Raw genomic sequence first — 26,187 nt, 5'->3', positions numbered from 1 at the left:
CAGCAACACCCCTTCCCTGCTCCCCCTGTCCAGCAGCAGCCCTTCTCCCTTCGTTTAACCTAGCCCCCTGTCTGTCTGTCTTTCTTTCTGTCTGTCTCTCTCCCTGGCCCCCTGCCTGCCTGCCTGTATTTCTCTGTTGCGCCATGCCTGCCTGTCTCTCCGTGGCCCCCTTCTTTTTCCCCCTCTCCCAGAGCAAAGCATGATTGCTGTCTGCCCCCCCAGCACACCCCTCCCCCCAAAGCAGCCCCCTTTCCCTCTCCCCCTCCACTTCTTTCCAGCATGAGACACCTCGCAGCACCCGCACAACACCCTCCTGCTGTTGTAGAGACAAACCGCTGCTCAATCCACGCCCCAAAGTCCGTGCATACACCGCAAATGGAATTCACATCACGGCGGCAGGGATCCACGGCCTCCTAAATGCGCATGCGCGCTTAGGGTTTTATTATAGAGGATATTGGTCATATATCCTTTATCATTTTTATCTTATTCTAAAATTATGATATAGCTACATATCTGTCTTAAATAAGGGACAGTTAAACATGGAAATAAGCATTAGGTTTTTAATTTTATTGGGTGAATACAAGCATTACAGAGGAAAATCCTGCTCATATGCCTGGCTTGGGGAATGAGTGGTTGAAGTTCCTGAAATGTAGAAAGCAGCAATGTTTTCCAAAATGTTAGTCTAAGGGAATCATTTAGTGAGAGCTAACATCAAGGCTGTTATAGCCTTTATCTCATTTCTGGGTCTCGGTGCATGAACTCTGCAATGTTGCAACCTATGGAAACAGCTGGATAGTGGAAAACCTCTGAAAATTTAATCCTGAAGTTGAACTGTGACAATTAAGTGGAAGAATATCCAACAAGTTTAGAGACAAAGTACAGAGCCAAGTTAAACAACTTCATTTGCTCTGGCCTAGAGTAGACATAAAAATAAATCACAATGACAGCCTGCTACTTATAACAGACCTATTGTATTTTAGTTCTTAATTTTTATTACCTTAAACTGTTGTCTTCCCACCACATATCCCATATTTTTCCTCTTCTTTGTTATTTTCCCTTATAACATGAGGTTTGTCACCATGGGCTAACACCTTGTTAATGGTCATTAAAATGGTTTAACACGCTTTAATACATAGAAACATAGATAATGAAGACAGATAAAGACCATATGGCATATCCATCTGCCCAAATATTTCATCTACAAAGCTCCACAATCCTTTTATCGCTTTTAGAAATCCTCTTTATATAGGCCCCAATATGTGCATTCAACAATCTGAATAAAACACTAGATACAAGTTGCTTAATGCTCATTAAAAACTTCACAGATTAAAAAAATCCCCACAAAAGAAAAATTAGATGATACCTTTCTTATTTGACTAAATGACTATCTTAAGTTATCTGAATAGCAGACTATACATTACCATTATTCAAGTAAGTTTAAATTGCATTATCTGGATAGTTTTCCCATCCATACCATCTACTATATTCCTTTCCCTAACATATCCCATGTAGGTCAGTCCACGCTTTCATGAATTCAGATTTTATTTATTTATTTAAATATTTATTGCCCACACTATCCAATCATAGTGACATAGTAACATAGCACATGACGGCAGATAAAGACCTGAACGGTCCATCCAGCCTGTCCATTAGTTATTCTCATTAAAAAATGCATGATTAAATTAACTTGTCTCTTTTATGATATTTCTGGGCCATAGACTGTAAAGTCCACCTTGTATTGTCCTAGGTTCCAGTTGCTGAAGTTGCCATCTAATCAAGCCTTTGTGACATCACTGCTGAGGTTGGCTCTTAGGCATTGGTGGAATGAGGCATCATGACATCACAATCTCAGCTCCGGAATGTTGCTACTCTTTGGGTTTCTGCCAGGTAACATAGTAAATGAAGGCAGATAAAGACCTGAACGGTCCATCCAGCCTGCCCATTAGTTATTCTCATTAAAAATGCACAATTAAATTAACTTGTCTCTTCTTTGATATTTCTGGGCCATAGACTAAAGTCCACCTAGTATTGTCGTAGGTTCCAACTGATGAAGTTGCCATCTAAGCTCATTCCAGCCTATCCAACCATCCTGTTGTTTGCAGGATATCTACCGTAAAGTCTAGGCCAGTAACATCCTCATGATCCAAGTTAGTGGAGTTCCCTTTGATGCCCTCCTCAGTCCATCTTACAGCAAATCACCACATATGGGACGCAAACCGTACACGTCTGTCCAATACCGGCCTTAGTTCTTTAATTTATACCATGTGTTTTCTAATTAGAGATCCTCTGTGTTTATCCCATGCTTTTTTTAATTCCCTCACCGTTTTCCTCTCCCCCACCTCCCTCGGGAGGGCATTCTAGGCATCTACCACCCTCTCCGTGAAAAAGAATATATAATATAATCAGATATAGTCTTTGTCTCCACCATTTCTACCAGAAGGCCATTCCACACATCCAGCTCCCTCATTCCAAACCTTCCTTTCAATTTAAAGTGACTCACTTCCTGTTCATTTATACCATAGAAGTATTTAAATGTCTCTATCACATCTCTCCTCTCCCTCCTTTCTTCCATATTCCATTAAGAATAATCCCTGTTTTAGAGTGCATTATAATTGATTCAGGGCCAGCCAGTGGCGTAGCGAGGGTAAAAGGCGCCTGAGGCAGTGACGTCCCTCCCTTGCCCTCGTCTCCACCCCCACTCCTTCCCTGATCGCGCCTGGTGCGTGCATCCCCCGTTTCTTCCCCAATCCCGCCTGCCGTGCCCCCCCTTTTCTTCCCTTACCCCATCCATCTAGTTGAAGTTGTTGCTCGCAGCAGTCAACAACATACTCCTCACGACCCCATTGGCTCTCCCTCTGATGTCACTTCCTATGCGCGGCATCCAGAAGTGCCGTCTGCGGGAGAGCCGACGGGGGTCGCAGAGAGTACGTTGTTGACCACCACGAACAACAACTTCAACCAGAGGTGTGGGGGAAGGGGGAACGCACGTGTGGAGGGGAGGAATGGGAAAAAGCGGGGGGCGGAGAGGAGGAGGGGTGCCAGTGCCCCCACCAACATGGTGACCGGGACGGTCAACTCCCCCCTTACTACGCCACTGGAGCCAGCTTAACTAAAAGGCAAGACCAGGCATTCTCCAGACGGCAGCAGCTTTGAACTGCCAAAGAGCAGCTGCAGTCAAAGCATGGCATTAGTTTAGATAATGAAACTATTGAACTACAATACAATACAATAAATCAATTTCTAGACCGTATAACCAGATAGATCTATGCAGTTCACAAAAGAATAATAGGGATACAAGGAATAATCTGAGTGTAGGAAATCTAATTACCTATAAATTTGTTGACGAGATGAGTCTTCAATTGCCTTCTAAACTGAAGGTAAGAGTGAGATATAGAGCACAAATGCCTGGAATCGCTGTCATACGTAGCAGCCTGAAAGAAGAGTTGACGCTCATGAGATCTTTTAAATTCACAGCCATTGTCTGATGGAAAAGCGAACAGAGCGTGGGTTTTTCTCAGATTACTCTGGAATGAAAAAACAAATGACTCTGTAAAATACTGTGGGGCCTGACCGGTGACAACTTTATAGTACAAACAACCTAGTCTGAAAATAATGGGCGCTTCCACAGGGAGCCAATGCATCTCATGGTACACTGGAGTGACATGTCTATCCACAGGGAGAGTTGACAGTTTTCATTTGTGGAGACATACAGTGGCATAGCTATGGAGGTTAGTGCCCAGGGTGGTGGTGTCTAGCACCACCCCTGCATTTCCCTGCTATGCCATGTGCCCGCCCTCAGCCCCACCCCTTACCGCTTGAGCGCCTCCCCCTGCCCCTGTGTACCTCTTGAAATGTTCACCGGCACGAGCAGCATCTTTCACCTGCTTCTTGCACCAGCCTTGACTCTCAAGTCCAGGTCCTGTGAGCAGGAAGTGACATCAAAAGGGAGCCAAGGCTGGCACAAGCAGCAGGTGGAAGATGCAGTGTGCGCAGGTGAACATTTGAAAAGGTACATGGGAGGGGGCAGAGAGAAGGAGAGGCGCCAGCGCCCCCACGAAGACGGTGCCCGAGACGGTCTGCCCCCTCCCACCATCCCTCTCCAGATCCTTTTTGATGTTCAGGCCTAAATGCACTCACCTTGAGCTGTAGCTGAAAAAGCTTTGACCAAAAATCTAAATGAATATAATAAATTTTCGAATAGCCCATTTACCCAGGTAAGTAACTTTGGGAAGATGTTCTCACTGGGGGAAATTCTATAAATGACACAGAAACTTAGGCACTGAAGAAATTCAGCGTTAAGCTCTATGTATTCTATAAAGGGCATACCCGCTGCAGCTCCATGTGACCCTGGGCAAATCATTTAACTCTATCGCCCCAGGTACAAAAACAGATTGTGAGCCCACTAGGGACAGGGAATGTACCTAAAGCAATGGTGTATTAAGGGGGCGGGCAAGGAGGCAGCCCGCCCCGAGTGCCATCTTGGTGGGGGCACCAGCACCCATCTTCCCCCCACTCCTTCCCTGCCCCTTCCCTTCCCCCATACCTCTTTAACATTCCCGGGGCGAGCAGCAACCCAACCTGCTGGTCAAATCAGTGTTGGCTCTTCCTCTGATGTCACTTCCTGGGCCTGCACCTAGGAAATGACATCAGAGGAAGAGCCGACACTGGCGCAAGCAGTAGGTTGGGGTTGCTGATTGCGCCGCAAACGTTACGGAGGAAGGGAAGGGGCATGCACATGTGCAGCAGGAGGGGGCAAGGAAGGAGCAAAAGGGGGGGCACCACCACCTTAGGCACCTCTCAACTCACTACACCACTGACCTACAGTACATATAATGTGTACAGTGCTGTATATGTCTAGTAGCACTATAGAAATGATAAGTAGTAGTAGTTTTTCTCTGGGATGTAAGTATGAGATTGAAAAATATTCTTAGCATCCTGCTCATTGGAAACCAGCCGAGTATTTTCCTTAAGAACATAATACAGAAATATAGCACACCACGTACCTACATTTACTGCAGAGACATTGAATCTTTCATCGAGAGTTTTCATGTGCCTAAAATAACAAGCATATCAGGGGCAATGAAAATGATAAAAGCTTTGGGATGACTTCCCTATGAGGAGAGACTAAAGCGGCTAGAGTTCTTCAGCTTGGAGAAGAGACAACTCGGGGGTGATACGATAGAGATCTATAAAATAATGAGTGGAGTAGAAAGGGTAGATGTGAAGCGCTTGTTCACTCTTTCCAAAAATACTAGGACTAGGAGGCATGTGTACCGGTAGTAGATTTAAAACAAACAGGAGAATGTATTTCTTCACACAACATGTAACTCTGGAATTTGTTGCTGGTGAATGTGGTGAAATCAGTTAGCTTAGCGGGGTTTTAAAAAAGGTTGGGCTAATTTCCTAAAAGAGAAGTCCGTAGACCAATATTGATATAGCTTGGGGAAATCCACTGCTTATTTCTTGAATAGGCAGCATAAAGTTTATTTTACTACTTGGGATCTAGCTAGTTTCTTGGGACCTGGGTTGGCCATTGTTAGAAACAGGATATTGGGCTTGATGGAACTTCGGTCAGTCCCAGTATGGCAATTCTTATGTTCTTATCAGAGCTAGCAGAGAAGGCCTTCAAACTGGCTAGTAGGAAAGTTGAGGGAGAAATGAGAATAATGTTCAGTGGTAAATTGACAAATCTTCTTTGATGCAGTAGGCCAAAGGAATTTATTCAGTTAGAAATTGTCTTGATACCAAGAAAATATACTATATTGTTGCTTCCTCCATAATTCTCCAGTTGATGCTTCTTGAATTGCTGGAATGCCTGTCAACTTTTCTCATAGGTATAAAGTAATGTGGTTTCTGTGTAGGGCGTACACAGAAGTAAAAACCACCAAACATTGCAAGGAGTCTATTTAACTAAGGACAATAAAAGGTATCACCTACAATTTGTCTCTTAAACTTTATTGGCGTATCTCATAGGGAGAAAAGAACACAGCTGCCTTTTTAAAATAAATCACGAGTGGTTTATTGTGTAGTTGATTGCTCTTCTCACTGGTTCAGATCTACAAATAATTACACTTCTCTTGAATGTACAATTTGCCTTGGTGAACTGGCATTATGTTTGCAAACTCCCTTCTGCACAACAAAATTAAACCTATAATTTGGTTGGTATGAGCAAATTATTACTATAAGAACATAAGAATTGCCACTGCTGGGTCAGACCAGTGGTCCATCGTGCCCAGCAGTCCACTCACGCGGTGGCCCCCAGGTCAAAGACCTGTGTCCTAACCGAGACCAGCCCTACCTTCATTCGTTCTGGTTTAGCAGGAACTTGTCCAACCTTGTCTTGTATCCCTGGAGGGTGTTTTCCCTTATATCAGACTCTGGAAGAGCATTCCAGTTCTCTACCACTCTCTGGGTGAAGAAGAACTTCTTTACATTTGTACGGAATCTATCTCCTTTTAACTTCAGAGAGTGCCCTCTCGTTCTCTCTACCTTGGAGAGGGTGAACAACCGGTCTTTATCTACTAAGACAAATTTCCCTTCATTAGCTTGAAAGTTTCGATCATGTCGCCTCTCAGTCTCTTCTTTTCAAGGGAGAATAGGCCCAGCTTCCCTAATCTCTCACTGTATGGCAACTCCTCCAACCCCTTAACCATTTTAGTCGCTTTTCTCTTGACCCTTTTGAGTAGTACCGTGTCCTTCTTCATGTATGGCGCCCAGTGCTGGATGCAGTATCCAGGTGAGGGCGTACCATGGCCTGGTACAGTGGCATGATAACCTTCTCCAATCTGTTTTTTGATCCCCTTCTTAATCATTCCTAGCATTCTGTTCACCCTTTTCGCCGCCACCGCACATTGCTCAGATGGCTTCATTGACTTGTCAACAGTACTCCCAAGTCTCTTTCCTGGGGGGGTCTCTCCAAGTACCGCCCCGGACATCTTGTATTTGTATATGGAATTTTTGATACTGACATGCATTACCTTACACTTATCCACATTGAACCTCATTTGCCACGTCGCTGCCCATTTTTCGAGCGTGGTTATGTCACATTGCAAATCTTCACAATCCCCATGCATCTTCACTACTCTGAATAACTTCATATCGTCTGCAAATTTAATCACCTCACTCGTCGTACCCATTTCCAGATCGTTTATGAATATGTTGAAGAGCACGGGTCCAAGCATCAAGCCCTGCGGCACCCATTGGTGACGTTCTTCCAGTCCGAGTATTGTCCATTTACCCCTACTCTCTGTTTCCTATCCGCTAGCCAGTTTTTAATCCACGTGAGTATTTCACCCTCTATTCCATGGCTCTCAATTTTTTGAAGTAGTCATTCATGCGGAACCTTGTCAAACGCCTTCTGAAAATCCAGATATACAATGTCGACTGGGTCTATCTGCCTGTTTACCCCTCAAAGAAGTGCAGCAAGTTCGTCAAGCAAGATCGTCCTTTGCTGAAGCCGTGCTGACTGGTCCTCATCAGATTGTGTCCCTCAAGGTGATCAATGATGTGGTCCTTTATCAGCGCCTCTACCATCTTTCCCGGTACCGAGGTCAGACTCACCAGTCTGTAGTTTCTCAGATCTCCTCTCGAACTTTTTTTGAAGATCGGCGTAACATTCGTCACCTTCCAGTCTTCCAGAATCTTTCCCGATCTGATCAACAGATTGGCTATTAGTTGAAGCAGTTCAACTATAGTCCCTTTCAGTTCCTTAATGACCCTCGGATGGATGCCATCCGGTCCCTGGGATTTGTCACTCTTAAGCCTATCAATCTGCCTGCATACTTCTTCTAGACTGACCGTCAACCTTGTCAGTTTCCTGTCTTCGCCTCCAGCGTATAGCCTGTCGGGTTCCGGTATGTTGTGTATATCCTCTTTGGTAAATACAGACGCAAAAAATGTGTTCAGTTTATCAGCGATGGCTTTGTCCTCCTTTAGCACTCCCTTTATTCCATGATCATCCAACGGTCCCGTCGCTTCCTTTGTGGTTCGTTTCCCCTTAATATATCGAAAGAACGACTTGAAGTTTTTCGCCTCCTTGGCTATTTTTTCCTCTTAGTCTCTTTTGGCCCCTTTTACTGCTTTAATGCACCTGCGTTGATGCTGTTTGTGCTTTTTCCAGTTTTTGTCCGTTTTTGACCTTTTCCATTTCTTAAACAAAGTCTTCTTGTCTCTGATCTCTTCCTTCACGGCTACAGTGAGCCATGCCGGTTCTTTGTTCTTTTTCCTTTTGGATCCCTTGTTGATATGTGGTATATATAGATTTTGCACCTCGGTGACTGTGTCCTTAAAAAGGGACCATGCCTGCTCAAGCATTTTTTCAGTGCTTATCCTCTTCTTGATCTTTTTCCCCACCATGAGTCTCATCCCTTTGTAATTCCCTTTACGGAAGTTCAGTGCTGTGGCCGTCGTTCTGGATCAATGTTTCACCCCTGCATCCATGTTGAAGCGGATCATATTGTGATCATTGGTTCCCAGCGTCCCCTCTATGTCTACATCTTGCGCCTGTTCTCGTAGTCCATTTAGAATTAAGTCCAGAATTGCATTTTCTCTCGTGTTTTCCTTGACAAGTTCCAGGAAGCAATCACCTACAGCAGGGGTGCCCAATATGTCGATCGCGATCGACCGGTCGATCGGGAAGGCAACATGAGTCAATCGCGGAGCCCATTCCGGGTTCCGTGATAAACTCGTGTTGCCATCACAATCGACCGGCCAATCAGCCTTCCTCTCCCCAAGGTTCCCCACCGGTCATCACTTCACGCACACTCATTCTCGCTGCGCTCTTCCTTGCCAGACTGCCAGAACCTGTCTTCCGACTAGGGGATGATGTCACTTCCTTCGGGAGAAGGCGGGAAGGAGGTCTAGGGAAGTCATGACCCTGGAGAGCTGAGCGCCAGCTGCCCCTGACGGAATCGACAAGCCAGACTGGAGAAAGGTGGTTGGGAGCAGGAGGTGCTCTGCCCAAAAATGCCGGAGCTGCTGCTGTTGCTCTGACATCTTGAGCCTGAAAATGAGAAGTTGAGGTAGTTCCTATTGGGGGGGGGGGGCTATGCATTCTTCTAAGTGTCATGCTAAAAAGAGACTGGAACGGCTCTCATGGAAGACTGGCTTTTTTCCTTTTCCTCGGCCCTGGGCGTCCGGAGATTTGGGCCTGCAGAAGCCTCACGCTGACCAACATTCCTCTCCCCGACGTCAATTCTGACATCAGAGAGGAATTTCTAGGCCAGCCAATCGCTGCCTGGCTGGCCCGGAACTTCCTCTCTGACATCAGAATTGAAGGGGAGCAGAATGCTGGTCAGTGCAAGGCTTCTGCATGGAGAGCTTGGGGGGTGGTGGCTTGGAGGCCTGTTCCCCGGTGGCAACGGCAAACCTAGTGGCTTAGGGGAGGGCAGGGAGAAAGAAACAAAGGGGGCAGGCAGGGAGACAGAAAGAAAAAGGGAACAGGGAGACAGAAAGAAAGTGGGCATGGAGAGAGAGAGAAAGAAAGAACAGGAGGCAGGGAGAAAGAAAGAAAAAGTTGGGGGAGAGAATGAGGTCTGGAAGAGAGAAAGCATATAGGAGGCTGAAAGAAGGGAAGAAATATTGGATGCAGGAGTGGGCTGAAGTCAGAAGATGTCAGAAGAAGTGCAGCCAGAGTGAAGTGAGAAGAAGTCAGAAGAAGAAAGTGCAACCAGAGACTCATGAAATCACCAAACAAAAGTAGAAAAAATGATTTTATTTTCAATTTAGTGATCAAAATGTGTCTGTTTTGAGAATTTATATCTGCTGTCTATATTTAGCACTATGGCTCCCTTTTACTAAACCGCAATAGCGGTTTTTAGCGCAGGGAGCCTATGAGCGTTGAGAGCAGCGTGGGGCATTCAGCGCAACTCGGCTATATTTGTCTATTTTTGTATGGTTGTTATTGAGGTGACATTGCATAGAGTCATCTGCCTTGACCTCTTTGAAAAAAACCCCGGAATATGAATGATAATTAACATTTTCTCTGCCTTTCAGTATGCTTTGTGGGTTTTTAAAAAACATTTTATTGTTGGTAGATCATTTTGACTTGGTCATTTTAAAAGTAGCTCGCAAGCCCAAAAAGTGTGGGCACCCCTGACCTACAGCATCCAGGAACTTGGTCTCCTTACCGCAGACGGAGGTGCCTAGATTCCAGTCTATTCCCGGATAGTTGAAACAGAGGTCAGAACAGTCACTCGCAGCACAAAAAAGTTTGTAAGCAAGCTTTCTGAACTCTGCACATTTTGCAAGATTCACAACTTCAGATTTTTTGTTGGAAAAAGACATGGGCTGTAAGAGTGCTTCCCTGTAATTCATTTTACCTGTCATGACCTCACACAACTGAAACATGAGATCACGGTGAATATTAACATTCTCAGAGGTAGATAATCAATGTAAGCAACTCTTCCGTGGGCACCCTGATCATTACCTGAACTAATACTGAGGTGAGGTTTGAGATATGTGTCCTCCGTGCTTCATTAGCTCAAGATATAGGCTATGTGGAAGGCAGTATCAAGTTTATTAAAAGTTTCAAGTTTATTAAAATCTGATTGATCGTTTTACATAAAATTCTAAGCGATTTACAATTAAAATGAGGGGGAAACAAGTAATCATATAAAAACATGACAACTGCAGAAGTTGCCATCCAAGCTCACTCCAGCCTATCCAACCATTCCGTTGTTTGCAGGACATCTACCGTAAAGTCTGGCAGTAACATCCTCATGTTCCAAGTTAGTGGAGTTTCCATTGATGCCCTCCACAGCCCATCCTACACCGAACCACCATATATGGGACACAAACCGTACAAGTTTGTCCAATATCAGCCTTAGTTCTTTAATTTATATAATTTGTTTGTTTTCTAATTAGAGATCCTTTGTGTTTATCCCACGCTTTTTTGAATTCCATCACTGTTTTCCTCTCCACCACCTCCCTCGGGAGGGCATTCCAGCCATCCACCATCCTCTCTGTGAAAAAGAATTTACTAACATTGGTCCTGAGTCTTCCTCCCTGCAACCTCAAATTGTGCCCTCTAGTTTTACCATTTTCTCTTCTCTGGAAAAGATTTGGTTCTATATTAATACCTTTCAAGCATTTAAACATCTGTATCATATCTCCCCTGTCCCTCCTCTCCTCCAGAGTATACATATTTAGGTCTTCCAGTCTCTTCTCATACTTCTTTTGGGTCAAACCCCTTACCATTTTCATCACCTTCCTCTTGACTGCTTCAAGTCTTTTTATATCCTTCACCAGATACGGGCACCTTATTGAAGTGGGCAAGTAATTCTTTAACAGCACGCTTATATAGGCACTAGAAAATGGCATGAGGATGAGTACCCGGGGTTAACCACAGGGCGGAAACAAGGACAGACTCCTCCCCCATTTCCCCACCTTACAACCAGTGTTCCCTCTAAGCGGGCGGGTGTTGTGAGCAAACTTTTTTCACTGTGAGCTAAAAATATCGGGCGCCAGCAAGTTATGAGCCAAATAAATATGTTGCTTTCTACCACAGAACTTCCTTACGTTTGTATGGAATCTATCCCCTTTCAACTTTAGAGAGTGCCCTCTCGTTCTCCCTGCCTTAGCTACTAAGTCTATTCCCTTCAGTACCTTGAATGTTTCTATCATGTCCCCTCTCAATCTCCTCTGCTCAAGGGAGAAGAGGCCCAGTTTCTCTAATCTTTCGCTGTACGGCAACTCCTCCAGCCCCTTAACCATTTTAGTTGCTCTTCTCTGGATCCTTTCGAGTAGTACCGTGTCCTTCTTAAAGTACCAGTGCTGGACGCAGTACTCCAGGTGAGGGCGTACCATGGCCCGGTACAGCAGCATGATAACCTTCTCTGTCTCTTCAGTCCATCATCTGCCCCTTCCATTCACTGTCTGTCTTTCCCTGCCATCTCTCCTCCTGCCCCCCCCCCACCCCCCAATTTGGTCTAGCATCCATCATCTTCCTTCTGTTCCCCTCATGGTCTGGCATCTCTATCCTTCCCTCCCCCCTGTGGTTTTTAGCATATCTCTCTTCTCATTTCCTCCACTCAGATCTGATCATTCTCTGCTCTCTCTTCCCTTTTCTTCTCTGGTCTTCCTTCTCTATTTTCTGCCTCCATCTAAATTAAATTCTTTCTTACTATTTAGTCCCGTTTCCCTCTTTTCACTGTGTCTACACACAGCTTGTCACCCCTTTCCCTCACCCCTCCATTATCTTACTATTTTCTTCCCCCTTTATTTATCTCCTCCTTCCTTCCAGTATGTGTTCTTTCCCCACTTCCATTCAGCATCTGCTCTCCCTTCTCAACTGACATCCATCTGCCTTCTGCTCTCTCTCCCTTCTTCTCACTTCCATCATCTGTCCCCTTCTCTCTCTCTCTCATCTCCTCCATTCCATCATCTGTCCCCTTCTCTCTCTCTCTCATCTCCTCCATTCCATCATCTGCCCCTTCTCTCTCTCTCTCTCTCTCCCCCCCCCAACTTCCATCATCTGCCCCCTTCCCCTCACCTTTGTGGGTCACTTTCTTTCCCCTGAGGGTGGCTCATGTCACAGGGGAAGCTTTGGCCGAGCAGAACCGCTTGATTGACAGTGGAACTTACTTGATTGATGTCGATGCTGGGGCCCGTTGCCGTTTGAAGGAAAAAAAAAAAGGTGGAAAAAAGGAACCTGTAAAGGCGAGAGGAAGGGAAACCTCCAGGACAGCTGCTTTTTGCCCTCCTTCAGCGGCCCAAGAGTTCAGACCAGCAGCGGCAGCTCTGTATGCTTTTAACTTCGGCACAGAGCTGCCCCTAATCAATAGTTTAGCGCGGTTTCATGAGGCAGCCTCGGGGCCTTTGATAGCCGGCCCGCTTCGATGATGCGATGTGGGCCGGCCTAGCAAAGGCCCCGAGGCTGCCTTATGAAACCGCGCTAAACTATTGATTAGGGGCAGCTCTGTGCCGAAGTTAAAAGCATACACAGCTGCCGCTGCTGGTCTGGAGGTGCGGAGACAAGGCAGGAGGCAAACGCGGTGGAAGGCAGGAGTCCCGGCGAAGGCAGGAGTCCCGGCACAGCGACTGCAACAGGAAGTTGCAAGTCAGCTGACGCCGGCCTTTCGTTGCGGCGGGGACCGAATCCTTCGCGGACCGGCAAGATTTTGTTTGCGGACCGGCGGTTGAAGAACTGTGCTCTACACTGTGTGCGCTGTGACGAGAAACTTGTGTGCTGCGAGGTAATATTTTGTGCGCCAGCGCACCCCAGCGCAGCTTAGCGGGAACACTGTAATCGGAACAACTAATGCAACAAGAGTATGGTCCTTAGCAAAATTGGAACAGATCCAACAAGACAGCTGCAACGAACGACCACCATGCGGTACAGAAACATGCGAACAAATAAGGCTGGAGTGCAAACGATAAGAAAGCAAGCTGCTAGTAACATAACATAGTAGATGACGGCAGATAAAGACCCGAATGGTCCATCTAGTCTGCCCAACCTGATTCAATCTAAAAATTTGTTGGGGGGTTTTTTTTTTTTCTTCTCCTTAGCTATTTCTGGGCAAGAATCCAAAGCTCTGCCCAGTACTGTTCTTAGGTTCCAACTACTGAAGTCTCCGTCAAAGCTCACTCCAGTCCATCTACACCCTCCCAGCCCTTGAAGCCCTACCCAGCCCATCCTCCACCAAACGGCCATATACAGACACAGACCGTGCAAGTCCGCCCAGTACTGTCCTTAGTTCTTCAATATTTACTATTATTTTCTGATTTTAGATCCTCTGTGTTCATCCCACGTTTTTTTTTTAACTCCGTCACCGTTTTCCTCTCCACTACCTCTCTCGGGAGCGCATTCCAGGCATTCACCACCCTCTCCGTAAAGAAGAATTTCCTTACATTGCTCTTGAGTCTACCACCCTTCAGACTGAATATACAGTATACTATGTGTCCATAAGCCTATCTGTGAAAAATCCCCTCTTCCACCAAAACTACCCGTCTTTACCACTTCCCACATAAAAGAACGGTAAAAAAACCCACAACAATCCCAACAGGGTCCATAGAAATAGCATAAAACAGAGACCGAAAGACCCAAAACCCGGAGGCCAGAGTCAAGTAAACCTCCCATCCAGACAGTAGGGAGCCCCCACAAACCCAACACAAACTGCCCAATGAAAGAAAAGCTCAAACTGCCGGAACAGAAGACACAAAGCAAGATCCCACAGTAAAAAAAAAAAAAAAAAAAAAAGGCATCCCCTTCCCAAAGCCCTAGCACCGCGGCAGATCTCCCAAGGCATTCAGTGGTTGACTTCGACTTCTAAACGATAAAACTTGAGTACAGACCTCCAAAACCTGTAGAAATTGTCTCTTGACGTTTATGAGTGCCGGGTTTTGAAAAGCCATCTGGACCTCCGGACATGTTCTTGAAAAGGAGGCAATCGGGACAATTGGGACGTCTGGTACCCTATGCAAAGAGACCCGTGCAATTAGTATAAACAATGTAGTACAGGGGTCTCAAAGTCCCTCCTTGAGGGCCGCAATCCAGTCGGGTTTTCAGGATTTCCCCAATGAATATGCATGAGATCTATGTGCATGCACTGCTTTCAGTGCATATTCATTGGGGAAATCCTGAAAACCCGACTGGAATACGGCTCTCGAGGACCGGAGTTCCGTACCCCTGCTCTAACATGTCCATAGACCAGGGGTAGGGAACTCCGGTCCTCGAGAGCCGTATTCCAGTCGGGTTTTCAGGATTTCCCCAATGAATATGCATGAGATCTATGTGCATGCACTGCTTTCAGTGCATATTCATTGGGGAAATCCTGAAAACCCGACTGGATTGCGGCCCTCAAGGAGGGACTTTGAGATCCCTGATGTAGTACATTACATTACATTAGAGATTTCTATTCCACCATTACCTTGCGGTTCAAGGCGGATTACAAAAGATTTAAGGTTGATCTGTTACAAGAAGAGAACAGTGGTCATGACTAGTGAAGGAATAGAATAGGGCAGGTATTCTCAGGGAGTTAAGAAGAAGATAGGAGGAATGAGGTAATCGTGATGTTAAGACTTAATCAGGGATTTCTTGAAGAGTATGGTCTTTATTGCTTTTCTACTACTCAAAAAATGGTACTTCGGAAAGGATGAGATATATAGGGGGGGGAATGAGCAAAGATACAAACCGTAGGATATTTTATTGAGGCTTTTCTTGTGATTAAGGTCTTTGCTCTTCACAGCAATGTGGCATGTTACATTCACTGAACACAGCCACTGGTGTGGGAAGTAAACGCACAATATGCTTACTGTACACGGCCCACAATCGAAGAGAAAACATTCCTCTTCTCCATTTAGACGAGTTCAATTTTGTCTCCCCCTCGTAGACAGCACTTTATACTTTAGCAATTGAACATGTGTGGTTCATTAACAGAAATGTGCATTTTTAGTATGTGTTTGTGACTAGGGGAACCAGATGTTTACGTTAGCCTTCCTCACTCAGACTAAAAGCAGGGGTAGGCTGCAGAGCAGATGTGATGCACCTCGGGATCTGGGCTCTGGTGCTTCCAGCCAGAAAAGTAATTTCTGGTGCTTAATTCCAGAATGCGGTGACTTAAAGCTACATTAATGAGGGTATTCTCTATAAGGTGCTCTGGAACGCGTTGCCAGAGGATGTGGTAAGAGCGGATAGCATAGCTGGTTTTAAGAAAGGTTTGGACAAGTTCCTGGAGGAAAAGTCCATAGTCTGTTTTGAGAAAGACATGGGGGAAGCCACTGCTTACCCTGTATTGGTAGCATAGAATTTTGCTACACCTTGGGTTTTGGCCAGGTGCTAGTGACCTGGATTGGCCACCGTGAGAACAGGCTACTGGGCTTGAAGGGTATTAATAGATAGTTGCGCAGCTGCTAGTATTCTATAACAAGTGCGCAGAGGTCCTGGTTTTCGCTTTTATCTCAGTCCTACAGCTGTAGGAAATTGTGCCCAGGGACAACAAATTAGCCCCCTCTTTAACTAAGGCGTGCGAGCCATTTTAACGCACACTAAATATTAGCATGCGCCAAATGCTAACGCACCCATTATAGTCTATGGGACGCGTTAGCGTTTAGCGTGCACTAAAACGGCTAGCGCGCTTTAGTAAAAGGACCCCTAGATGTTTATGTTTATTTAAAATCTTTATATACCGCTCAATTTGCCAAATAGGATCAAAGCAGTTAACAACATCATCCAATCCAAAGTCATGAAAAGAGCTCCATTTAAAAAAAGAAAAGACAAAACAAAAATAAACTAAATACCCTAAATCTTTCTTTTGTCTTCTTTTCTCTTTCTCATTCCCTAGATCTTTCTTTTCTTTTTTGTGTGTTTTCTCATTCTCGTATTGTTTCTGGGTTTCTCTTCATTCTTTTAATTTTTTTATTTTTTTCTTCATTCCTTCATTTTTTTCTAGTGTAAATTATTTTTATTGTTGTACAACCAGCATACAAACAGAACAGTGCACAACAAAGTTGAGAAAAACCAAAAGTACAATACGTGATTTGCACTGTTCCTTACAGCACCAGAGTTCTGAGCATTGGCCTGCTAATGAGTGAGACTTGGCATCTCTGTAGGTGGTGAGTGTAGTGTGAACATACGGTATACAGGAAAGGGGCAATGCAAGCACCTGACATATGAAGAGCAATTTTCAAACCATTATGTCAGTGAGACCTTAAAATAGTCAGTTCTAACAATTCATAGACCTCAGTGGTGTACCCGTGTGAACAGTAAAGTTCAACACACACGGTTACTTATATACACCAAAATCGTCATTGGTCCAAATTTTTTGATAAAGTGCTTAATATCTATAAAGTGCAATCTTTATAAATATGTTAAATATAGAGTAGTACTCATCTTTGTGCAAAGAAATGCGACTCGGGGGGGGGGGGGGTTAACTCTGACATAGAGCTATGTTTTGCCAAACGGCTGTATCAAGGAATCCCCCTACAAGTAAATATATAAATTATCACACAGTTTCAAATAAATAGATATCATATAATAGTCCTTCTAATCAGAATAAAACTTTTAGTCGAACTATACAAATATTTCATATATCAAAAGGTTTAGAACTAACCATTAAGCCCGTCAGAGCGATGTCTCCCGCGTTTCACAGTTTATGCAGGGAAACATGGCCGCGGTGTCTAACCTCTTATACAGATTCAAAAGACATCGTAATTTTGGTGTATATAAGTAACCGTGTTTTGTTGAACTTTACTGTTCACACGGGAACACTGAGGCCTATGAATTGTTAGAACCGACTATTATAAGGTCTCACTGATATAATGAATTGAATGACCTTAGTAGAGATCATATTAGCCTTTGTGAGCAATTTTCAAAGCCATTTATCTGGTTATTGCTGTGTCTGAAAATTGCTTTGCTGGCCCAGCTAGAAGTGTGTGAGGGTGTCTGTAGCACACACAGTTTCCTTCAGTATTAACAGAATGAATTTATTTTTGTAGACGTGTTTAGGTCAGCAGAATAAAACAGCACATGTATATTCGAGAGTTTTTTTTTCAAACATACACATGATATTTCGTCTCTTCTTGGCTGCCCATGAAAACAGCAGGTGTGAGAGGCAGAAGCTTTAGCTAAATTTCAGCGTAACTAATTTTCAAAATGAAATAAGGCAGGTAGTTTTGCTTTGAAAGCTGGCTGCATTGTGCCCCATGGTGACCTTGAGGATCTGTGCAGGAAGTATCAGATCGTAATGCGGAGCCACCCTGGAACTAACAATTCTTTTGCTTGCCAGCTACAGACTGCTGGAAAACCAAAAGAGAAAAATTCAAAAGTACAAAAAGAGACAGACTTAATTTTTCTAGCAAATTCACCACTGTACGTTTGCCAAAAAAAAAAAAAATTGTATTGAATTTAACATTTCAATGATTTTTAGCTGGGCGGTCACTGGTTAAGTGTTAGAATTGTACATGGGCCCTCGGCCTACGCAGATGTTTTTCTGAAGGTTCACTATGGTGGTACTGTTATATGCCAAATGTCAATGCGTGTGATTTCATTGTCTATTCAACAAAGAGAGTCCACTCCACCCTCTCGAGCCAGACATCCTGAGATCCACATTTCCAGGGGAGTTTGATACAGTTGCAGGCTTTAAACGTTGCACTTGAGTAGAGAGGAGTTTCTCTATTACTATTAGATATCTTTGCAGATTTGTAACTAAAACAATTTATTTGTACAAGGTTGTTTTTATTCATTAATACGAAATATCTGTCCTACGTTTCAACTGTATATTAAGAAAGTAAAAAAGAAGCACCAAACATACAAAGTGCCTTTCTAGATTAGTTTTGTTTTTCCAGATTCTTGCTTGAGCTTTTCTCGGTGACTTTAAGTTAGAAAATCCTGTCCTAAATGTTATTAAGCAGTCCTTACAGTGCTCAGTAATGCCTAATCCATCTGATGTTTGTCTGTGTTATTTTTCATCTAAACATGTGCAATACATTTATATACTCAATTCCCCCATGAATAGAATGTTGCACTTACACAGGGGTCCACTAGGAGGAGTTGGCAACCAAAGCCACTAAGGAGAATAAGAAACAACTGAGGGGAAGATTCTCAAATGTTGGCAGGTAAAATCCGACGGGCCGCTGTCGAAGCCACTACTGTAACGATTTCAGAAAGGCGAGTCATTCATTTTAAAAAAACACACATGCAAATGAGGTTGGCGGAGATTCATGGAGGGTCGCTGGTGATAACAATCAGCACATGCACAGAATAAATACACAAATAAAACAATAAGTTAATTAAAAACGATCCCAAATTGAAGATCAGTGGGAGGGATGCCCACTCTCTCCCACCATTACTGTCAAGCAACCCCCCCTGATAGATGCCCACTCCCTCCCACAACCAAGCAACCCCCCTGACACCCCACCAGCAGTGGGAAGGATGCCCACTTCCTCCCCCCACCACCGTCATACCCCTGATGACCTCCGTGCCTCTGACAACCCCCGCCCACTCTTACCTTGTTTACAAAGGCTGGCTGGAGGGATGCCTCCTACCTCTGGACAGCAGGCTTTCCTCTTCAAAATGGCGGGCTTTCCCCTCCCCAGTACATCCTGGGATGCACCGGGGAGGGGCCTAAGGCTCTGATTGGCTCATACGCCTAAGACCTCTCCTATAGGAGGGCCAATCAGGCCCCTCCCTGGCTCTCCCCTCACCCCCTCCTCTTGCCTTAGACCTCCCCATCACCCTCTTCTCTGCCACTCCCTCCTGCCGCTCGCACTCTCCTTCCTTTCCCCCAAACCTTTTTAGTTCCCCGGCGTGAGCAGCATCTCTAACTTGCTGCCCACAACAGTATCGTCTCTCCCTCTGATGTCACTTCCTAGTTGCAGGACCCAGAAGTAACTTCAAAGGGGAGCACTGAGGCCGGCGTGAGAAGCAGGTTGGAGCTGTGGCGAAGTGCTAGAGGTATGGTGGTGGGGAATTGAAGGCATGCATGCAGCGGGGAAGGAGTGGGGCTGAAGAGGAGGAGAGGTGCTGGCGTCCCCACCAAGACGGCGCCCGGGGCGGTCCGCCCCCCCTTACCACACCATTATAACTGGCTATCAACACTCCTAAAATATAGGCACTCTCATGCCAGCCATAGAACTGATTTAAGTGTGCACATCCAAGCAATGGCATAATAGAGGGGGGCAGGGGAGGCGGTTTGGTGGGGGATCCGGCACCCCTCCTCCTTTCTGCCCTCCGTTCCTTCCCACTCCTTTCCCCCACCATACTTCTAGCTCTTCGCCAGCGTGAGCAGCAGTTCCAACCTGCCGCTCAAGCCAGCGTCGGCTTTCCCTCTGACATCACTTCTGGGTCCCGTGCCTAGGAAGTGAGAGAGCCAACACCGACACAGCAAGTTGGTGATGCTGCTCGTGCCAGGGAAGTTAAAGAGGTTCGGGGGAGAGGGAAAAGAATGGTGGAGGAAGAGCACCACTGCCCCGGGCCCCTCTCACCCTCGCTATGCCACTTCATCCAAGTACGGCAGAGACACTTTACTTCCATAAGCAGGGCCAGCTCAACCTATGGACCAGGTGAGGCCCTGGCTGAGGATGCCAGTGATACAAAGCACTAAAATCCCAGTCCATTCTACTTTCAGACTTCTAGAGGTATAGATGCCAGGTCTGGTATTTTGGCACCCTTTATCATCAGTTCCCTGAGCCAGTGTCTCACCTGGTCCAACTGAATGGGGAGACAAGAGAGAGTGGAACCTACTAGATCACATATGGGAGGTGGAGGGGAAGGAAAAAGATACCAGATTGCAGGGGGGGGTACCAATCCAAAAGTTGGCTCAGGGCACCACCCTCCACCACAGTCCCTTGAGCTTGCCTGGTCCCTAAGTGGGAGCCCTGCCTGTGTTCCGCCCATACTCCATTCCCCAAGCTCCTCCCCCTTGCAAATGCGTAAGTTAAACAGGTATTTTCAGAACCGTGCTTAGGCACCATAGCATTTACCCACTTCAGTGCACACGTCATATGTAAATTCTAGTATTCTAAACATTCATGCATGTAATATACAAATAAATGTGAGGATGGTAGTTACAGAATTGTTCACCAATAGGAGGACATTTTTTCTCACTCAGAGAATAGTTAAGTTCTGGAACGCATTGCCAGAGGTTGTGGTAAGAGTGGATAGCATAGCTGGTTTTAAGATAGGTTTAGACAAGTTTCTGGAGGAAAAGTCCATAGTCTGTTATTGAGAAAGACATGGGAGAAGCCACTGCTTGCCCCGGATTGGTAGCGTGGAATATTGCTACTCCTTGGGTTTTGGCTAGGTACTAGTGACCTGGATTGGCCACCGTGAGAATGGGCTACTAGGCTTGATGGACCATTGGTCTGACCCAGTAAGGCTATTCTTATGTTTCGTTGCAGTACATCAAATTCTTGTTGGGGGGTCACATTTCATAATATCATGTTTGGCGCTTGTCAACCATACATTTTAAACCAAGTTTCAAAGAGAAAGTATGTGCATATTTTCCCTCTAAAAATTGCCCTGGCTACCTGACTTTTGCATGCACTTTTCATGTGAGTAGAATTGAGAGAAATAACATACATAGATTTGAAAACATGGTCTGCACATGCTGTTTCCTCATTCTACCCTAAACATGCCCCCTCTGCCCAGGGTTACCCTTTCACCTACCCCATTCTAAAAGTAGCAAGGATGTGCCTTTGTTAGTGTGCCTTCGGCTTGGTTCCTTAGCATGCCTTCAGAAATTTAATTCATGCTAAATCAATTTACCGTGCCTTAAAAAAAAAAAAAAAAGCTCCAATGTGCTATAAAACATTTTATTACAACTGACCTAAAAAAAAAAGTGATTTTCTAAAGCACCATATGTACTTTCAGCCTGATTAAGTATGCACTTTTCAGAGTCAATTTACGTGCGTAAATCCCTTTGAAACTTGACATCTCTGAGAGCTACAAGTCGAAGAGCATTCCGATGGGATTTTAAATAAAATCAGGATTGTGCATAGATTGACTTCTGATCGTGGGAGCAGTTTACAGCTGTTTTATAAAAGTAGCCCTTTGTGTGTGTGTGTGTATGTTTTTTTACATCATGTCTGGCTTTTTTGTTCAATCCCAAAGAAAAAAATATGAAAGCCACTTATTGGTTCTTGTAATCTCAAAGAACAAGATGCCACGGTCAGTTACTATTTGTGTAAAGGTCCCTCCTCTGGCTGCTCAGGTGCAAATTGCTTCACTCAAGCAACCTGACACTTGATATATTTAATTCCACCCAAAAGCTGAACTACAAACCTGACCGCAGTAAGCTTGAATTAGAGCAGTGTTTCTCAAGTCGGTCCTGCGGTACCCCCTTGCCAGTCAGGTTTTCGGGATATCCACAACGAATATGCATAAACTTGATTTGCGCACACTGCTTCCATCATATGCAAATTTCTTTCACGCAACAATCAAAAGGCCTGTCCTGGAACCCTTCATTCTATGCTGCGCAGCGGCCGCCCTGAAGATTTAAAGTACAATGCCAGGAGGAGGTAGGGGGTGGAGTCAGAAACTGGGGATGGGCTGTGCTGCAGGATTCCGCTGGGGCTAGGGTGGAGCTTCTGGGGCACCCTCCCCCCACCCCAAACCAAACAGCATTCCACTGCCTATGGTTCCCTCGGTGTCAGGTCAAAAGCGCACCGGGACAAAGGCGCGAGCAGACAATTGAGCGCAGCGCGGAGGCGCACGCCAAAGAAAATTACTGTGTTTAGGGCTCTGACGGGGGGGGGGGGTGCGCCGTGTTGTGGGGCGTTGTGGGGGGGTTTGGGGGGTTGTAACCCCCCAAATTTTACTGAAAACTTTACTTTTTCCCTGTTTTCATCTCAACTTTCTCCTCCATTGCTATATAATTTCTGCTCCTGCCTGTTCTGCTGTGCTAACTCTTGATATTCCTCTCAGCATTTGGGTGCTTTTTTGTTTGTTTTATCAATGTGTAAATCACTTAGGTGCCTCTCAGTGCACATTTTGTGATATATCAAGAGTTGTAAAAGGAGGTGCAGTGGGATTTGAGCACAGTTCCCCATAACCTCAGCCTACTAAGCTAACCATTAGGTTATTCCTTCATTCGTATCAAAACTCCCCCCCCCCTTTTTTAGGAAGCCGTTAGGCTTTTTTATTGCTGGACACGGCGGTAATAATAATAATAACTTTATTTTTGTATACCGCCATACCCAGTGAGTTCTAGGTGGTTCACATTAATTTAAACATAGTTACATACAGTTAAGTATTAATTGAACAGAGTTGCAGGCAACGAAGTGGATGGGGTTGGGGGGCAGGAGGGAGTGGATCGGGGCAGGGGGGTGAAGGCGTAATAAAGGGCGGGAGGAGGATTAGGTTCTTTGAGGGGGGCAATTAAGTGTCCTGGCCTTGGAAGAGGTGAGTTTTGAGTAATTTTTAAAACTGAGGTAGGAGGGAGCATCGAGGATTAATTGGGCTTAGTTTGGCGGCCTGGTAGGCGAAGGTTTTTTCGAGGAATTTGTTGGAGTGACAGAGTTTTAGGAGGGGGGAAGGCGAATAGCTGGATTCTGCGGGAGTTTTTGTTTCTGTGATTCAGGAAGAAGTGTGGGTTGATGTAGTTTGGGGCTAGACCAAATATTGTTTTGTAGCAGAAACAGGCAAATTTAAATAGGACTCTGGATTCTAATGGCAGCCAATGCAGTTTGTGGTAAAAAGGGGTGACATGGTCCCATTTTTTCAGGCCAAATATAAGTCGGATAGCGGTGTTCTGGATCATTCTGAGTCTTCTGATAGTTTTCTTCGTGGAGCTCAGGTAAATGATATTGCAGTAGTCCAGTATGCTGAGAATAGAGGATTGTACTAGCAGGCAGAATGACGTGTCGTCGAAATATTTTTTTATGGTGCGTAGTTTCCAGCTCCGACGCTCATAAAATTCCTTTGAACATCGGAGCTAATACCGCCACGGCTGACGATAAAAAAAGCCTAACGCGGCTTCATAAAAGGGGGCCTTCGTTACCGGTGAAAGAAATGAAAAACAAATAAGACCTCGTTGCAAGGAACAAGCCTGTCACTTTTTAATGACTTGTTTTCAACTTTATTCCTTGCAGTATATTACAAACTTTTTGTTCAGTGAAATTTGGGAAAGCAGACGGACGAACAGTCTTTGTTCTCCTCTTTATATTCAGCCCTTTCTAGCAAAGAAATGCCTCTGTTGCCCAGTCTTCCTATAGGAGCCAGCTTTGGGGCCCCTCTACAACTCACCCAACAGACCACAGGAGCCGGCTGTGAGCCCCCTCAACTCCCACCCAACAGACCACAGGAGCCAGCTGTGGGCTCCCTCAACCCCCACCCAACAGACCACAGGAGCCAGCTGTGGGCCCCTTCAACCCCCACCCAACAGACCACAGGAGCCAGCTGTGGGCCCCTTCAACCCCCACCCAACAGATCACAGGAGCCAGCTGTGAGCCCCCTCAACCATTCACCCAACAGACCACAGGAGCCAGCTGTGAGGCCCCTCAACCCCCACCCAACAGACCACAAGAGCCAGCTGTGGGCCCCCTAAACCCCCACCCAACAGACCAGAGGTTAATCCCATAGTACCCTCAGACCTTAAGTTCCTCCTCGGCTGATATACCTCCCACAAAGATTGAAAATTCAAAGGAACAGAGCCATACAAACTCTGATGTATCTCTGACAAAATGTTATAGCAAACCCTTTGGAAGCCAGTGCAACTGTTATAGCACAGTACAGGATAATGTCCTGTTGACTGCAAGTGAGCAATTTCAGCGAAAGCCCTTGCTGCCTGAGAATATGCACAAACATTTAAACATGTTGAAGGCCGGAAGGGAATCTCCAAGGTGGTAAATTCATCTAGTTTACTATGGTGGCATTTGTTTTAAAAATTTGGAATTCCCAACTGCTCCTTTCAAACCTTAAAGGGATACATTTTCAAAAGCTTAGTTGGGACCTCCAGATGTGAAGTGAGGAGTTTGGAAATTTATTTATTTACATTTTTATACCTCAGATCCGATTTGCTCTCTGCGGTTCACAACATAATTAAAAATAATTTACAAAATATAGCCAACTTCAGGAACTAACCCTAAACCTACACCCTTCCCACCCACATTTAATCATAAGCATGTTCAAACAAAAATGTTTTCTAAAGTAAACTAAAACTTAGTTTTATAGACTGGGACATCAACCAAATGGAGCTCGACTCGGTTTACAGGGAGTGGTAACATAATACTTTAAGAGAACAGAGAACAGAAAATCTAAATTAACAAAAGTTAATTCCTGTTTAGCAAACAGGAAATTCTTCAGAGCTTTCCGGAAGTGAAAGAAGGATCCCAAACTTCTAAGTACAAGCGGTAAGTTATTCCATAGCTCAGTCAATTTGAAAACAATAAAGGCCCAAATTCACTAAGCAAACCGATCGCGTACTGATCGATTTGCGACCCCGGCCCGATCCACTTACCTCTCTTCCGACCATCCTCTGATCCGTGCATGCAAATGAAGGCAACAGCGTGCAAAGTACGCAGGGACGCATTTCACTAAAGAAAACCCTACAACACCGACTGGGCTGGCCGATCAAAAAAAAAGCGACTGCTGAGGATCAGTCGCTGAAGCCCTTTCCGGCTGCCCTGCCTTCTGCCGCCCTGTTCTCTGCCCCGTCAGCCCCTATCCTATAGCCCCGAACACGCTGCCTGCCTGCCCCGAACGCGCCTGCCTTCCTGTCCCAAACACACTGCCTGCCTGCCTCCCTTCCCCGCACTGCAAGCCCATGGTTTTAACCCACGGGCTTAATGTAATGTAATGTAATGTAATTTATTTCTTATATACCGCTACATCCGTTAGGTTCTAAGCGGTTTGAAGAAAATATACATTAAGATTATAAATGAGAAGTAAGAAGGTACTTAAAAAATTCCCTTACTGTCCCGAAGGCTCACAATCTAACTAAAGTACCTGGAAATTAATAAAGAAGAGAAAATAAAGATGGTTGAAAAAAGAAAAATTCTATGTGAACTTATAGGAAGGAAATTAAACTGACAGTGAAGAACTGTATGAAAAATACATATGGAATGCAGTTAGAGAGGGTAGGTTACAATCTATTTATGGTATTTGTTTAATTGGAAGGTGTTAAGGTGGGTAATTTGGGGGAAGGTTATCTGAAGGTCGGTGAATCTTCTGGAGGTAAAAGAGGAGGGGTTAAGATATTTGGATGAATTTTTTGAAAAGCAGGGTTTTGATTTCTTTTCTGAATGTTTTGAAGTTGTCTGATATTGTCATAAGATTGGAGATGGAATGGTTGATTTTTGCTGCTTGTGTTGCCAGAAGGTTGTCAAACATTTTCTTGCGTTGTGTGCCTTTGAGTGGGGGGAAGGTGATTAAGCGGATTAAAACCATGGGCTCTATTAAAACGATCGCCTTTAAAAAAAAAAAAAAAATCTATGCCAGCCCTGAGGTCCAGCGCATGCGCAGACCATCTACAAATGGTCTGCACATGCACGAGGATCGCTATCGAGCGATCCGGGAAGGCAGAGGGGGGCATTCCTCCGATTGCCCCAATCTGCATATTGGGGCTTCGTGAATTCATCGGACCTGCCCACATCGGGCCCGATCGGGCAGGTTTGTGAATCTAGCCCAAAGTAACTGAATCTCCTGGTAGATCTATTATTACCCCTAAGGGTAATAATAATTTTTGAGATCTACGGACATCCCAATCTAAAGGAACCTTAGCATTTAGCGCGTGCTAAATCAGTTAGCGCACC

Source organism: Geotrypetes seraphini, chromosome 11, assembly GCF_902459505.1.
Source record: "Geotrypetes seraphini chromosome 11, aGeoSer1.1, whole genome shotgun sequence".
Classification (NCBI taxonomy): Eukaryota; Metazoa; Chordata; class Amphibia; order Gymnophiona; family Dermophiidae; genus Geotrypetes; species Geotrypetes seraphini.
The sequence above is the reverse complement of the archived record's forward strand: the minus strand, read 5'-3'. Positions refer to the sequence as shown.